We start from the raw sequence: 16,597 nt of genomic DNA on the forward strand, positions 1-16,597 counted from the left end.
GGGTGAAATAAAAAATAAAACGCCATTTTGTGACTTTTGGGGGCTTCTGTTTCTACGCAGTGCACTTTTCGGTAAAAATTACATATTTTCTTTATTCTGTAGGTCCATACGGTTACAAGGATACCCAATTTATGGTGGGTGCGCAATGACAGATTGCGGGGGTCTCTAGAGGCACGACCCCCGCGATCATACATCTTATCCCCTATCCTTTGGATAGAGGATAAGAAGTATTAGCGCCAGAGAACCCCTTTAAAATTGTCATATTCCGACCCCTATAACTTTTTTATTTTTCCACATAGGGGGCTATATAGGGCTCATTTTTTGCGCCGTTATCTTTAGTTTTCATTGGTACGATTTTTATTTTGATGGGTCTTTTTGATTGCTTTTTATTCATTTCTTGATGGTATATGAAGTGACCAAAAATTAGCAGTTTTGGACTTGGCAACAACAGTGAGTACACCATTAAGTGGATATGTCCAAATTGGGCCCAATTAGTAATTTCCTTCTACAGTGTCATGTGACTAGTTAGCGTTACAAGGTCTCAGGTGTGAATTGGAAGCAGGTGTTATCACTCCCACTCTCTCATACTGGTCACTGAAAGTTCAACATGGCATCCTCATAAAAATCTAGTAAAAATCATTTTAACTCAACATAAAGATGGCCTAGGCTATAAGAAGATTGCCCAGACCCGGAAACAGAGCTGCAGCATGGTGGGCAAGACCATACAGCAGTTTCACAGGACAGTTTTCACTAAGAACAGGTCTCGCCATGTTCAACCAAAGAATTTAACTACACATGCTCAGCATAGAGGTTGTCTTTGGGAGATTGGCATATGAGTGCTGCCAGCATTTCTGCAGAGGTTGAAGGGGTGGGGGTAAGCCTGTCAGTGCTTAGACCATAGACCACACACATACGCCAAGGCTGTAATCCCAGAAACATGCCATAGACTTGCATTAAGGGGACAGGCCGTGATGTCACGAGGGGCGGAGCCATGACGTCACACTGCTCTGTCCCCTGTATCGCCCGTCATTACGCACAGAGCAAACTCGCTCTGTGCAGTAATGACAGCACGGTCCCGCAGCGGCTAGGATAGGGGATAAGATGTCTGGGGGCGGAGTACCCCTTTAAGGACATGGATTACTGGAACCACATCATGCCGTCCGATAAGACCAGGATAAACTTATTTGGTACAAATGGAGTCAATCGTGTGGCCTGCAACCAGTTGAGAAGTACAAAGACAAGTGTGTCTTGACTATAGTCAAGCATGGTGGTGGGAGTGTCATGGTCTGGGCCTGCATGAGTGCTGCTGGTACTAGGGAGCTACAATTCATTGAGGGAACCATGAATGCCAACGCGTTGTCCTTTGCAACCATCTTTGCAGCCACCGTGTTAAAATAAAAACACTAAAAGAAAACAAGAATCGTGTCATTCCTTGGTGAGCGCACCACATGTCAGATCTTTGCGGACAAGGGCAAGGGAAACCCTCAACCTTAAAGGGGTTCTCTGGTGCTTAAACATCTTATCCCCTATCTAAAGGACTTCACACGCCGCCCGCCCTGTGGTCGCCGGTAATCAGTCCCGGAGCGAACACGCTCCGGGGACTGATTACAAACGGGGTGCCTTTGGATAGGGGATAAGATGTCTAAGCACCTGAGAACCCCTTTAAATACTCCACATGTTCCTGCAGTGCTGCATAACGGTACCGCCGAAAAGCTGCCACCAGGATTTGGATTAAAAATAGCAAAGCACTAAACAGTGCTCATACCCCACTGTTCCCTGTACCCCCTTCCCTCTTTTTCTCACTCGGATAACAGGCACTATTAGCACCGTCTCTGTCTTCTTTTTATCTCTCTTTTGCCTAATATCTACTGTGACATACTAAAGCAGAGAATGAACATGTCCCTTCGGAAACTGGGTCGCAGGGCAGGATTCCAACATAACGACCCCAAACACACATCCACCAGCCCTGTGATGTCATCAAGGAGGAGTGACTGGAGCCCAGGATGCCCCAACAGAACATGTGGAATGAGCCACAACCCTGAAAGGAGGAATCTTCCCCTTATATCGATAGTCTTCCGAAATGGCGGACCGAATCCACCGAGAAATGGTGGCCTAGGAAGCAGGTTGTCCATTGCAACGATCTTCCGTGAGGACGAAAAGGGAATCACACTGAGGAAACGAAGAAGTGATAGAGAGATAAGACCGAACAGCCCGAACTACGTCCAGCTTGTTTAGTAAGCACTCCTTAGTATGAAAAGGAGCCGGGCAAAAGGACGGGAGAACAATGTCCTCATTGAGATGAAAGGCCGAGAATACCTTAGGTAAAAAGGAAGGGTCTGGCCGGAAAACAACCTTTTCCTGGTGGATCACCAGAAATGGAGAACGGCAGGAAAGAGCTGCCAATTCAGACACCCTCCGGCCACCAGAAACGCCACTTTCCCAGAAAAGAGGCGGAGAGACACCGCTCTAAGGGGCTCAAAGGGTGCACCCTGGAGGGCACTCAGAACCAATTTAAGTCCCAAGGAGGATAGGGTGACCGATAAGGAGGAAAAGCGTGCACCACTCCTTGCAGGAAGGTCCGGACATGAGGAATAGATGCCAGGGGCCGCTGGAGAGGAACAGTAAGGGCTGAAACCTGACCTTTAAGGGAACTGAGAGACAACCCCAGTTCCAACCCCGACTGCAAAAAGGAGAGAAGACGGGAAACAGAGAAGGTCACCGGGGAGAAGTCCTGAGCTTCACACCAACGAAAATAAAACCGCCAAGTACGGGGGTAAATTCTTGCGGAGGAGGGCTTACGAGCCTTGAGCATGGTGCGAATGACGTAGGAAGAGAACCCGCGGGCTCAACCGCCACGCCGTCAAATGCAGCAACTGTAAATTGGGGTGGCAAAGAGGACCCTGAGAGAGTAGATCCGGGCGGTGCGGAAGGCGCAGAGGAGCGTCGTTCAGGAGCCTGACTACGTCGGCGTACCACGACCTTCGGGGCCAATCTGAAGCTACCAGAATGGCGGGGATGTCCTCTGCCTTGAGCTTCCTCAGAACCCTGGGAAGGAGTGGAAGAGGAGGGAACAGATAAGGTAGGGCGAACCCCGCCCAAGGAATCACTAGGGCGTCCACGGCCAAAGCCTGAGGGTCCCGGGACTTGGACACAAACGGAAGGATTTTCTGATTGTGCCGGGACGCGAAGAGGTCCACTTCCGGAACGCCCCAGAGGTCGTAGAGCTGCGTGAAGACCTCCGGATGAAGAGACCACTCGCTGGGGTCGGGTGAGGACTGACTGAGGAAGTCCGCTTCCCAGTTGAGCACTCCCGGAATGTGGATTGCCGAAATGGCCGGAACCTTGCTCTCCACCCAGGAGAGAATTCTGGTTACCTCGGCCATGGCTGCTGAGCTGCGAGTGCCGCCCTGTCGATTTATGTACGCCACGGCCGTGGCGTTGTCCGACTGGACGCGGTCAGGACGGGACTGAAGACGGGGCTCCCAATGAAGAAGACAAAGAAGAATCGCCGGTAATTGCAATATGTTTATCGGAAGAAGGGTCTCCTGGGGAGACCAGAGTGCCTGGACCGTCCAATGCCTGAACACGCCGCCCCAGCCCGACAGGCTGGCAACCGGTGTAACAACCCGCTAGAGAAGGGGAAGAAAGGACTGCCCTTGGAGAAGAAGGGGGGAGTAGAGCCACTAGAGCAGAGACTGACGGACCCTGCAAGGGAGAACAATCTGATGATCGAGGGAAAGAGGAAACCTGTTCCATCGAGAGAGAATTGCCATTTGAAGGGAGCGGTAATGAAACTGGGCAAAGGGTACGGCCTCCATAGTTGCCACCACCCGACCCAGGACGTCCATACTGTGCAGATGGAGACTGACACCTGGGTCCGAAGGGGGTGGACCCCAGACCAGAGCGCAAGACGTTTGTCCGGCAGAAGACAAATGCAGGCAGAGGCCGTCGAATCGAAGTCCCATGAAGGTTAGAGACTGGGTAGGAGAGAAGACTGACTTGTCCCAGTTGACCATCCACCCGAAGCGAGTCAGAGAGTGGAGAATCTGGACGTCACTCTCCAGAGTCTGGGCGCTGGTCGGAGCCTTGATGAGAGGGTCGTCCAGATAGGATATCACCAAGATTCCCCTCGACCAAACAGGCCCAACACTGGCGCAAGGATCTTTGTAAGGACCCGAGGAGCCGTGGCCAAACAAAAGGGGAGGGCCACGAATTGAAAGTGCCCCTCCGGGACCGCAAGCGGAGGTACCGATGATGGCCCGGAAATATTGGCACGTGGAGGTAGGCATCCTTGATGTCCACCAATGAAGGTAACTCCCCTTGTTACAGGGACGCCACCACCAAACGGAGAGATTCCATTCTGAAGTGGTGGATGAGAATGTGACGGTTGGATTGGTCGCACAGAACCGTTCATCCTGGGGACCACAAAAAAATCTGAATAGAACCCTGAAAAATTTCCCCTGGAGGAACGGGGACGATAACCCCCTGGAGAAGCAGAGACTGGAGAGCTGCCCGAAATTGCTTCGCCAGAGGGGGAGATCAGGGGGCCCGGGATCGCAAAACATGATCCCTCGTAAGGGAGGTGAATTCGATCCAGTAACCGTTGGACACCACATCCCTGACCCCAGAGTCCTGAATGTGTGAAGTCCAGATGTCTCAGAAAACAAGAGACGACCTCCCACCCAAAAGAAAACACGGGTGGGGGCCTCACTTCAGCAGAAGTGGGCTTGCAGTTGCCCGATTTGGGTGCAAAACTGGTTGGAGTCCGACTTGCAAGCCAGGCGTGCCCGGCACGAGGGAGCCTTCTTGTCCTGTGAGAGCACCTGCCTGGACCCTTAGCTGGAACCAGAGGTCCAAAATGACCAAAAGGAAAAAAGACTTCCATAGGGAAGAAGGGCGAGCCTTATTTTGAGGTAAGAAGGAACTCTTACCTCTAGTTGCCACGGAGATAATCTCATCGAGGTGGTCGGCAAAAAGATGGCCACCCATAAAGGGAAGCTCAGAGAGAGACCTTTGGAAGCGGCATCCGCATTCCAAGCTTTAAGCCACACAAAGCGGCGGAGAGCCGCTAGGTGACCCACAGCAAAGGCAGAACAACAGGCTGACTACGTGGAAGCTGCGCACAGAAAGTCCCCAGCTTTAGAGCATTGGAGAGCTAGAGCAGAGAGATCCTCTGGTGGTGGGATCCCGCTAAGATATCCTGATGGAGCTTTTGGCACCACTCCGACAGGGCCTTGGACACCCATGTCGAGGCGAAGATGGGAAGAAGGGAAGAACCAGCTGCCTCAGAAGCGAACCTCGCTAATGATTCTACCTTCTTGTCCGTGGGATCCTTGAAGGCAGCGGCAACTGCCAGAGGCAGTGTAGTCGCCCTAGAGATCCGGGAGATTTGTGGATCCGCTGATGGAGGAGAAACCACCTTAGCAACAAGGTCCTTGACAAATGGTTAACGTTCTTGGATTGTCTTGATTCCCGGGAACCTCATGTCTGGATGTTTCCATGCAGATTCCAGAAAGTCATCAAAGTCAGCGTGAGAGCTGAACCTTTGAGGTGCTGGCTTAGGACGATGAAAGGATACTTCTGGATAGACATCCGAAGATCCTGGGTCCTCTAGATGAAGGGTGTCTCCTATGGCTGTCACCAATGAGTTCACCTTTGCAATTGAGTCCGAGCGGTCCTCTGAGTCAGATGCCAGCTCGGGAGCCTCGTCCACCAGTTCACCAGGGGAAGTGAATGAGTAGTGGTAGTCCTGGAGGGGGGCGACCCTGACCGGGTACGCAGCTCTGGCGTGGCAAAGCGGCGAATCCGAGAACGTCCTCAGGAGGAGCGACGTTTGTGCTCAGATGACGGGGGGGGCTCTGAGAGGCCATCGCATGTTGAAATTATCGTATATCGGGGCCATCGTAGGTCGAGGGGTCACTGTATAGCTGCATTCTGTGAGTATAAAGCAGCCTAACAAACCTCCTAAAGGTATGTCTAGAATATGCTTGTGAAGCCCTAGTGCACAGTGTGTGCCGCTTTACAAGCATATTCTTCGTGACAGTTACGCTTTAATCCACTCCTAGGCACCTCTGATGGTGATCTTATTTCCCCAGATAACAGAAGCATCAGGAGATCCAACTGATCGATCAGTCCTTCCCCAACATCTACCATCATCACTCATAAGGTTCTCTGTACAATCAGTAGGTTGGGCTAACATGCATCCAATGTGTATGGCCACCTCATGTCTTGTTTGATTCTTTAGGCTAGGAATTTCCATAATTTCTCTACAGTTCTCAAAAGATAGTGTTGTAAGTTTTTTTCCCCCTCAAGTTTCTTAGGCTGTACCAAACCTTCATGAATTACTTTCAGAATACAAATACAGATCAGTCTGGTAGCGTGTTCTGCAGGTGAAAGCTTTAGCTTGATTGGTAGGTAAACTTTCTGCTTCACAGAATCATAAGTTTCCACTTGTTTTTTTTTTCTGGCAGTTTTTGGAAAACTGCCACTGCAGTTTTTGAGCCAAAGCCAGAAGTGTATTCAAAAGGAATAGGACATATAAAGGAAGGACTTAAAGGGGTACTCCTGTGGAAAACTTTATTTTTATTTTTATTTTTTTTAAATCAACTGGTGCCAGAAAGTTAAACAGATTTGTAAATCACTTCTATTAAAAAATCTTAATCCTTTCAGTACTTTTAGGGGCTGTATACTAAAGAGAAATCCAAAAAAGAAATGCATTTCCTCTGATGTCATGACCACAGTGCTCTCCGCTGACCTCTGCTGTCCATTTTAGGAACTGTCCAGAGCAGCATATGTTTGTTATGGGGATTTTCTCCTGCTCTGGACAGTTCCTAAAATGGACAGCAGAGGTCAGCAGAGAGCACTGTGGTCAGGACATCAGAGGAAATGCATTTCTTTTTTGGATTTATCTTTAGTATACAGCCCCTAAAAAGTACTGGAAGGATTAAGATTTTTTAATAGAAGTGATTTACAAATCTGTTTAACTTTCTGGCACCAGTTGATTTAACCTGTTGGGGACGAAGGGCGTATGCATACGCCCTTGCGTCCTGGTACTTAAGGACGAAGGGCGTATCCATACGCCCGTGGGAATTTCGGTCCCCGCCGCGCTCCGGGCGGGGACCGGGCCGGGGTGACTGCTGATATCTATCAGCAGGCACCCCGTGCAAATGCCCAGGGGGGTCATTAGACCCCCCCCCCCCCATGTCGGCGATCGGCGCAAATCGCAAGTGAATTCACACTTGCGATTTGCGCCGATTCCGGGTCATTACGGGTCTATGGTGACCCGGAATAGAAGGGGGATCGTGGTTGTTTAAGACAACTACGATCCCCCTACAGCGATAGGAGTGAGGTGGCAGGGGTGCCACCCCTACTATCTCTGCTATTGGTGGTCTAGACGCGACCACCAATAGCAGATCAGGGGCGGAGGGGTTTACTTTCGTTTTCCCCGTCCTGCCCTCCCACAATAGGCGGGGCAGGACGGGAAAACGACGGGGACCGAACACTGAAGGTCCACTTACCCCTCCGGAGGCTGCGGGCGACGGTGATCAGCGGGTGGCGACGGAGATCGGCGCAGGCGGCGTGCGGCAGAAGAGGACGGCTCCCTGGATCCTACGGAAGCCGGTAAGTTGCCTAGCAACATCTGGAGGGCTACAGTCTGAAACTGTAGCCCTCCAGATGTTGCAAAACTACAACTCCCAGCATGCCCAGACAGCTGTTTGGGCATGCTGGAATATGTAGTTTTGCAACAGCTGGAGGGCTGCAGTTTGAGACCACTATATAGTGGTCTCTAAACTGTATCCCTCCAGATCTTGCAAAACTACAACTCCTAGCATGCTCAAACAGCTCTTTGCTGTCTGGACATGCTGGGATTTGTAGTTTTGCAACATCTGGAGGGTCACAGTTTGGAGATCACTGGGCAGTGGTCTATAAACTGTAGCCCTCCAGATGTTGCAAAACTGCAAATCCCAGCATGCTGAAACAGCAAACAGCTGTCTCGGCATGCTGGGAGTTGTAGTTGCGTAACCTCCAGCTGTTGCATAACTACATCTCCCAGCATAACTGCCCTTCGGCGATTAGTACATGCTGGGAGTTGTAGTTTTGCAACAGCTGGAGGCACACTGGTTGGAAAATACTGTTAGGTAACAGAACCTAACTAAAGGTTTTCCAACCAGTGTGCCTCCAGCTGTTGCAAAAGTACAACTCCCAGCATGCACGGTATGTCAGTACATGCTGGGAGTTGTAGTTTTGCAACAGCTGGAGGCACACTAGTTGGAAAATGCTGTTAGGTAACAGAACCTAACTGAAGGTTTTCCAACCAGTGTGCCTCCAGCTGTTGCAAAAGTACAACTCCCAGCATGCACTGGGTCAGTGCATTGTGGTTTTGACAGCTGGAGGTTTGTCCCCCCATGTGAACGTACAGGGTACATTCACACGGGCAGGTTTACAGTAAGTTTCCTGCTTCAAGTTTGGTCTGCGGCAAAACTCCTAGCAGGAAACTCACTGTAACACGCCAGTGCGAATGTACCCTAAAAACACTACACTACACTACACTACCACATAATAAAGAGTAAAACACTACATATACACCCCCTTACGCTGCCCCCCCCCCCCAATAAAAATGAAAAACGTATTGTACGGCAGGGTTTCCAAAACGGAGCCTCCAGCTGTTGCAAAACAACAGCTCCCAGCATTTCTGGACAGCCACTGACTGTCCAGGCATTCTAGGAGTTAAGCAACAGCTGGAGGCACCCTGTTTGGGAATCACTGGCGTAGAATACCCCTATGTCCACCCCTATGCAATTCCTAATTTAGTCCTCAAATGCGCATGGCGCTCTCTCACTTCAGAGCCCTGTCTTATTTCAAGGAAACAGTTTAGGGCCACATATGGGGTATTTCCGTAATCGGGAGAAATTGCACTACAAATTTTGGGGGGCTTTTTCTCCTTTTACCCCTTATGAAAAGGAAAAGTTGGGGGTTACACCAGCCTGTTAGTGTAAAAAAGAAATGTTTACACTAACATGCTGGTGTTGCCCCATACTTTTTATTTCACAAGCAGTAAAAGGAAAAAAAAAATAAAAAATTAGTAACGCAATTTCTCCTGAGTATGGAATTACCCCATATGTGGGCGTAAAACGCTCTGCGGGCGCACAACAAGGCTCAGGAGTGAGAGCGCACCATGTATATTTGAGGCCTAAATTCGTGATTTGCACAGGGGTGGCTGATTTTACAGTGGTTCTGACATAAACGCAAAAACATAAATACCCACATGTGACCCCATTTTGGAAACTACACCCCCCACGGAACGTAACAAGGGGTATAGTGAGCATTTACACCCCACAGGTGTTTGACGAATTTTCATTAAAGTTGGATGGGAAAATGAAAAAAAAAAATGTTTTCACTAAAATGCTGGTGTTACCTTAAATTTTTCATTTTCACAAGGGAAAATAGGAAAAAAGCCCCCCAAAATGTGTAACCCCATTTCTTCTGAGTAAGAACATACCCCAAATGTGGATGTAAAGTGCTCGGCGGGCGCGCTACAATGCTCAGAAGAGAAGGAGCGCCATTGGGATTTTGAAGAGAAAATGTGTCCGGAATTGAAGGCCACATGAGTTTACAAAGCCCCCATAGTGCCAGAACAATGGACCCCCCCCCCCCCCACATGTGACCCCATTTTGGAAACTACACCAATCATGTAATGTAATAAGGGGTACAGTGAGCATTTACGCCCCACAGGTGTCTGACAGATTTTTGGAACAGTGGTCCGTGAAAATGAAAAATTTTATTTTTCATTTGCACTGTCCACTGTTCCAAAGATCTGTTAAACGCCAGTGGGGTGTAAATACTCACTGCACCCCTTATTAAATTCTGTGAGGGTTCTAGTTTCCAAAATGGGGTCACATGTGGGGGGGTCCACTGTTCTGGCACCACAGGGGGCTTTGTAAACGCACATGGCCCCTGACCACCATTCCAAACGAATTCTCTTTCCAAAAGCTCAATGGCGCACCTCCTCTTCTGAGCATTGTATTTCGCCCGCAGAGCATTTTACGTCCTAACATGGGGTATTTCCATACTCAGAAAAGATGGGGTTACAAATTTTGGGGGGCATTCTCTCCCATAAACCTTTGTAAAAATTGTAAATTTGGGGAAGAAACTGCACTTTAGTGAAAACATTTTTTTTTTTCATTTACACATCCGATTTTAACGAAAAGTCGTCAAACACCTGCGTGGTGTTAAGGCTCACTGGACCCCTTGTTACGTGCCTTGAGGGGTTTAGTTTCACAAATGGTATGCCATGTGGGGTTTTCTGCTGTTTTGGCACCATAGGAGCTTCCTAAATGTGACATGCCCCCCAAAAACCATTTCAGCAAAACTCACTCTCCAAAATCCCATTGTTGCTCCTTTCCTTCTGAGCCCTCTACTGCGCCCGCCGAACACTTGACATACACATATGAGATATTTCCTTACTCGAGAGAAATTGGGTTACAAATTTTTGGAGGCTTTTTCTCCTATTACCACTTGTAAAAATTCAAAAACTGGGTCTACAAGAACATGCGAGTGTAAAAAATGAAGATCTTGAATTTTCTCCTTCACTTTGCTGCTATTCCTGTGAAACACCTAAAGGGTTAACAAACTTACTGAATGTCATTTTGGATACTTTGAGGGGTGCAGTTTTTATAATTGGGTCATTTGTGGGGTATTTCTAATAGGAAGGCCCTTCAAATCCACTTCTAACCTGAACTGGTCCCTGAAAAATTTCGATTTTGAAAATGTTGTGAAAAATTGGAAAATTGCTGCTGAACTTTGAAGCCCTCTGATGTCTTTCAAAAGTAAAAACATCTCAAGTTTATGATGCAAACATAAAGTAGACATATTGTATTTGTGAATCAATATATAATTTGTTTGGAATGTCTATTTTCCTTACAAGCAGAGAGCTTCAAAGTTAGAAAAATGCGAAATTTTCAAATTTTTCATCAAATTTTCACATTTTTCACCAAGAAATGATGCAAGTATGGACAAAAATGTACCACTACCATAAAGTAGAATATGTCAAGAAAAAACAATCTCGGAATCAAATTTATAAGTAAAAGCATCCCAGAGTTATTAATGCTTAAAGTGACAGTGGTCAGATTTGCAAAAAATGCTCCCGTCCTTAGGGTTATAATGGGCTCCGTCCCGAAGGGGTTAAAAAAATAAAAATAAAGTTTTCCACAGGAGTACCCCTTTAAGTCCTTCCTTTATATGTCCTATTCCTTTTGAATACACTTCTGGCTTTGGCTCAACAACTGCAGTGGCAGTTTTCCAAAAACTGCCAGAAAAAAAAACAAGTGGAAACTTAGCCTTATGATTCTGTGAAGCAGAAAGTTTACCTACCAATCAAGCTAAAGCTTTCACCTGCAGAACACGCTACCAGACTGATCTGTATTTGTATTCTGAAAGTAATTCATAAAGGTTTGGTACAGTCTAAGAAACTTGAGGGGGAAAAAAACTTACAACACTATCTTTTGAGAACTGTAACCCCTTAACCTGTTCAGGACCAAGGGCATAATTTTACGCCCTTGCGCCCTGGTACTTAAGGACCAAGGGCGTAAACTTTTGCCCTGGCATTTTCCGATCCCTGCCGCGCTGGGCAGAGATCGGAACGGCATGCCTGCTGAAATAGTTCAGCAGGCATGCCGTGCAAGTGCCGAGGGGGGTCCCGGGACCCCCACATGTCGGTGATCGCAGCAGAGCACTCGCGAATTCACGCAAGCGATCTGCTGTGATTCCGGTCATTCGGGTCACTTGTGACCCAATGACCCGGAAAAAGAAGGTGATCGGCAGTGTACAATACACCGCCAATCACCTCCAGTTGCTGGGGAGCGGTGACAATACTGTCACCGCCCCAGCAACGCTGCTATTGGCCGGCGATCCTCCGGCCAATAGTAGTCCAGCAGAGGAGGGGTTAACGGTCCCCTCCACGCAGCTCTGCGCGCTCGCTGAGTTCAGTCAGCGGGCAGAGCTGCCACGAGAGGACCGGGACCCCCCCCAACTCTGCACCATCAGAGCCCCCTCAGTCCTCTACCAGACCCCGCTTTACAGTATGACGATGACACGGAGGCGGTACGAGGCCATTCGGAAATGCCTGCATTATGCAGATAATGCGGCATGTCCGCCCCAAGGTGATCCCGCCCATGACCGGCTTTACAAAGTGAGGCCGGTCATCGATCACTTTGGGGCCAAATTTTTGGAGGCCTACGTACCCCTCAGGGACCTCTCGGTAGATGAGTCTCTCATCAGTTTTAAGGGGAGACTCATCTTCCGCCAGTATATTCCCTCAAAGCGGGCGCGGTATGGCGTGAAACTCTACAAACTCTGTGAAAGTACCTCCGGGTACACTTGCAAGTTTAGAGTATATGAGGGACGAGATTCCCGTATTGAACCCCCAGAATGTCCCCCCCCCACTCTAAGTGTTAGCGGGAAAATCGTTTGGGACCTTATGCATCCATTGCTGGATAAGGGTTTCCACGTATATGTGGATAATTTTTATACCAGCATCCCTCTGTTCAAATCCCTTTCCGCCAGATCCATGTCCGCTTGTGGGACCATGCGGAAGAACCAGAGAGGCCTCCCTCTAAATTTGGTCCAGTCGTCTATTCCCAAGGGTGAGTCCCGTGCCCTGACCCATGATAACCTGTTGGTGGTGAAGTATAAGGATAAGAGGGATGTCCTTATACTAACCACTATTCATGGGAAAGGCAGCACCCCGGTCCCTGTGCGAGGACCCCTGTCCCTGCCCCTGGACTACAATCCAGGGGGGAGTTGATCTCTCAGATTAAGTCCTCAAGCCATATAACGCAATGCGGAAAACACGGGGAAGGGTACAAAAAAGTTGCGGTCTACATGGTACAGGTTGCCATGTACAATGCTTTTGTACTATCCCAGTACGCTGGCAACACAGGGACATTCCTCCGGTACCAAGAAGAAGTCCTAAGGTTCCTGATATTTGGCGACCAGGAAAGATCAGGCCGGACTTCCCAAGGGTCTGGAGTTATAGGCGCCAGGATCGTCCCAGGCCAACACTTTCCAGGTGAGGTCCCCCACACTGGAAAGAAGGGACGATCCCAGAAAAAATGCAGAGTGTGTCGCAGGAAGGGGATACGGAAGGACACCATCCATCAGTGCGACACTTGCCCAGATAATCCGGGCCTCTGCATAGGCTGCTTCAGGGAGTATCACACTTCCATGGAGCCCTAAATTTTCCCTTTACATTTTGAATTGTCCATAATTTGACCAATGTACCAAGTCCAGAGTACATTCCAAATTTTAACCCCATAAATCACTAAATTGCCCAAAAAACTGAAAAAAAAACCTGAAGACCTCTGGGGTTTAAAAAAAAATAAAAAAAATGGGTCATAGGTCACTGAGTCACTCTCATCGGGGACTTTTTATGTTGCCTCAAATGCGCAGCGCTCTCTCTCCACCTGAGCGGGTGCACATTTGAGGCAACAGGTTAGGGACGGCCACACACATCACATTCCCAGAATGATGACTCAGAGCATAGGGTATGGGGCAGGCATATTTTTTTTTAGTTTTGGCTATGCTCTGGGTCATCATTCTGGGAGCATATCTTGTTTTATTATGATTTATAATTTTCTGACCCACTGTACCCCATATTACGGGCCTCTGTACCCCACTTGTGTACCCCAGTCACTTAATTCCTTGTTACGTTCCCAAAGGGGTCTAGTTTCCAAAATGGTATGCCATGTGGGTGTTTTTCTGCTGTCCTGGCACCATAGGGGCTTCCTAAATGCAACATGTCCCCCCCATTTCAGCAAAGTTTGCAAATGTGACTCCTTCTCTTCTGAGCATTGTAGTTCGCCAACAGTGCACTTCAGCTCCACTTATGGGGTACTGCCATACTCAGAAGAGATGGGGTTACAATTTTTTTTTTGGGGGGGGGGGGGGTCTTTTCTGCTATTAACCCTTGCAAAAATGTGAAATTGGGGGGGGAAACCCACATTTTAGTGGAAAAAACATAATTTTTTTACATATGCAAAAGTCGTGAAACCCCTGTGGGGTATTAAGGCTCACTTAATTCCTTGTTACGTTCCCCAAGGGGTCTAGTTTCCAAAATGGTATGGCATGTGTTTTTTTTTTTTTTTTGCTGTCCTGGCACCATAGGGGCTTCCTAAATGCGACATGCCCCCCGAGCAAAATTTGCTCTCAAAAAGCCAAATGTTACTCCTTCTCTTCTGAGCATTGTAGTTCGTCAGCAGTGCACTTCATCTCCACTTATGGGATACTGCCATACTCAGAAAAGATGAGGTTACAAATTTTGGGGGGCCTTTTCTGCTATTAACACTTGCAAAAATGTGAAATTGGGGGGGAAACCCACATTTTAGTGAAGATTATTTTTTTTTTTTTCACATATGCAAAAGTCGTGAAACCCCTGTGGGGTATTAATGCTCACTTAATTCCTTGTTACGTTCCTCAAGGGGTCTAGTTTCCAAAATGTTATGCCATGTGGGGTGTTTTTGCTGTCCTGGCACCATAAGAGCTTCCTAAATGCAACATGCCCCCCAAAAACCATTTCCGAAAAACGTATTCTTCAAAATCCCCTTGTCGCTCCTTCGCTTCTGAGCCCTCTACTGCGCCCGCCGAACAATTTACATAGACATATGAGGTATGTGCTTACTCGAGAGAAATTGGGCTACAAATATACGTATACATTTTCTCCTTTTACCCCTTTTAAAAATTAAAAAATTGGGTCTACAAGAACATGCAAGTGTAAAAAATGAATATTGTGAATTTTCTCCTTCACTTTGCTGCTATTCCTGTGAAACACCTAAAGGGTTAAAACGCTGACTGAATGTCATTTTGAATACTTTGGGGGGTGCAGTTTTTATAATGTGGTCATTTGTGGGGTATTTCTAATATGAAGACCCTTCAAATCCACTTCAAACCTGAACTGGTCCCTGAAAAATAGTGAGTTTGAAAATGTTGTGAAAAATTGGAAAATTGCTGCTGAACTTTGAAGCCCTCTGATGTCTTCCAAAAGTAAAAACATGTCAACTTTATGATGAAAACATAAAGTAGACATATTGTATATGTGAATAAAAAAAAAAAAATATTTGAAATATCCATTTTCCTTACAAGCAGAGAGCTTCAAATTTAGAAAAATGCAAAATTTTCAAATTTTTCATCAAATTTTGGGATTTTTCACCAAGAAAGGATGCAAGTTACCACAAAAATGTATCACCATGTTAAAGTAGAATATGTCACGAAAAAACTGTCTTGGAATCAGAATGATAACTAAAAGCATCCCAGAGTTATTAATGTTTAAAGTGACAGTGGTCAGATGTTCAAAAAACGCTCTAGTCCTAAGGTGTAAAATGGCCTGGTCCTTAAGGGGTTAAAGAGTACCTATCACTAAATAAACTTTTCTACACTAACTTAAGCTATGTTCCCTAACTACATCTAACACCTTCCCTGCCCTTAAAAACTTTTTAAAGAGCTTTAAAAAGCTCTGTAACTTACCTATCTTCTTGCTCACTTATGTGAGCACCCGGCAGGAGGATGTGGGCGTGCCCCAGCAGGCTCCGCGTCACTGAAGCCTGCTGGGGGGACTGATTCTGCCCTCACTTGGGGGGGGGGGCATGGGAATAGTACCCACTTGTCCTCACTGCCCAGATGCCTGCTTGTCCTCAGTGAATGGAGCGCCGCTTGTCCTCAGTGTACGGGGCGCCGCTTGTCCTCAGTGTACGGGGCGCCGCTTGTCCTCAGTGTACGGGGCACCGCTTGTCCTCAGTGTACGGGGCGCCACTTGTCCTCAGTGTACGGGGCGCCGCTTGTCCTCACTGCCCAGATGCCTGCTTGTCCCCAGTGTTCAGAGCGCCGCTTATCCTCGGTGTTCAGTGCCCTGCATTTAAGCACAGCACTCCCGTCTGTCTGATTGACAGGCAGGGAGCTGCGCTGAGCTGGTCACGTGCTCAGCCAGCACTGCGATTTCGGACTCACTGCCAGGCCGGCGTGAGTCCGAAATCAATGAAAAGCTTGCGGCTAGGGAGACCCCTAGTGGCCACATTTTCAAAACTAAAAAACACATAAAAGGAAGCATTTTTTTTTAAATTAAATCTAATTACAAAGTTGTTCTATATACAATCAGCTCTAACATATGAATTTTTTTTTTCTGATGATAGGTACTCTTTAAGGACGCAGCCATTTTGGGCCTTAAGGACGCAGACAATTAAATTTTTACGTTTTTATTTTTTTCCTCCTCGCCTTCAAAAAAATCATAACTTTTATATTTCCATCCACAGACTAGTATGCAGGCTTGTTTTTTGCGCGACCAGTTGTCCATTGTAATGCCATCACTCACTTAACCATAAAATGTATGGCGCAACCAAAAAAATACTATATGTGTGGTGAAATTAAAAAGAAAACCACAATTTTGCTAATTTTGGAAGGTTTTGTTTTCACGCTGTACAATGTATGGTAAAAATGACATGTGTTCTTTATTCTTTGGGTCAATACGATTAAAATGATACCCATGATAACTTACTTTTCTATTACTGATGCGCTTAAAAAAAATCGCAAACTTTTTAACCAAATTAGTACG

This window comes from Hyla sarda, chromosome 4 (genome assembly GCF_029499605.1).
Source record: "Hyla sarda isolate aHylSar1 chromosome 4, aHylSar1.hap1, whole genome shotgun sequence".
In the NCBI taxonomy this organism is placed as follows: domain Eukaryota; kingdom Metazoa; phylum Chordata; class Amphibia; order Anura; family Hylidae; genus Hyla; species Hyla sarda.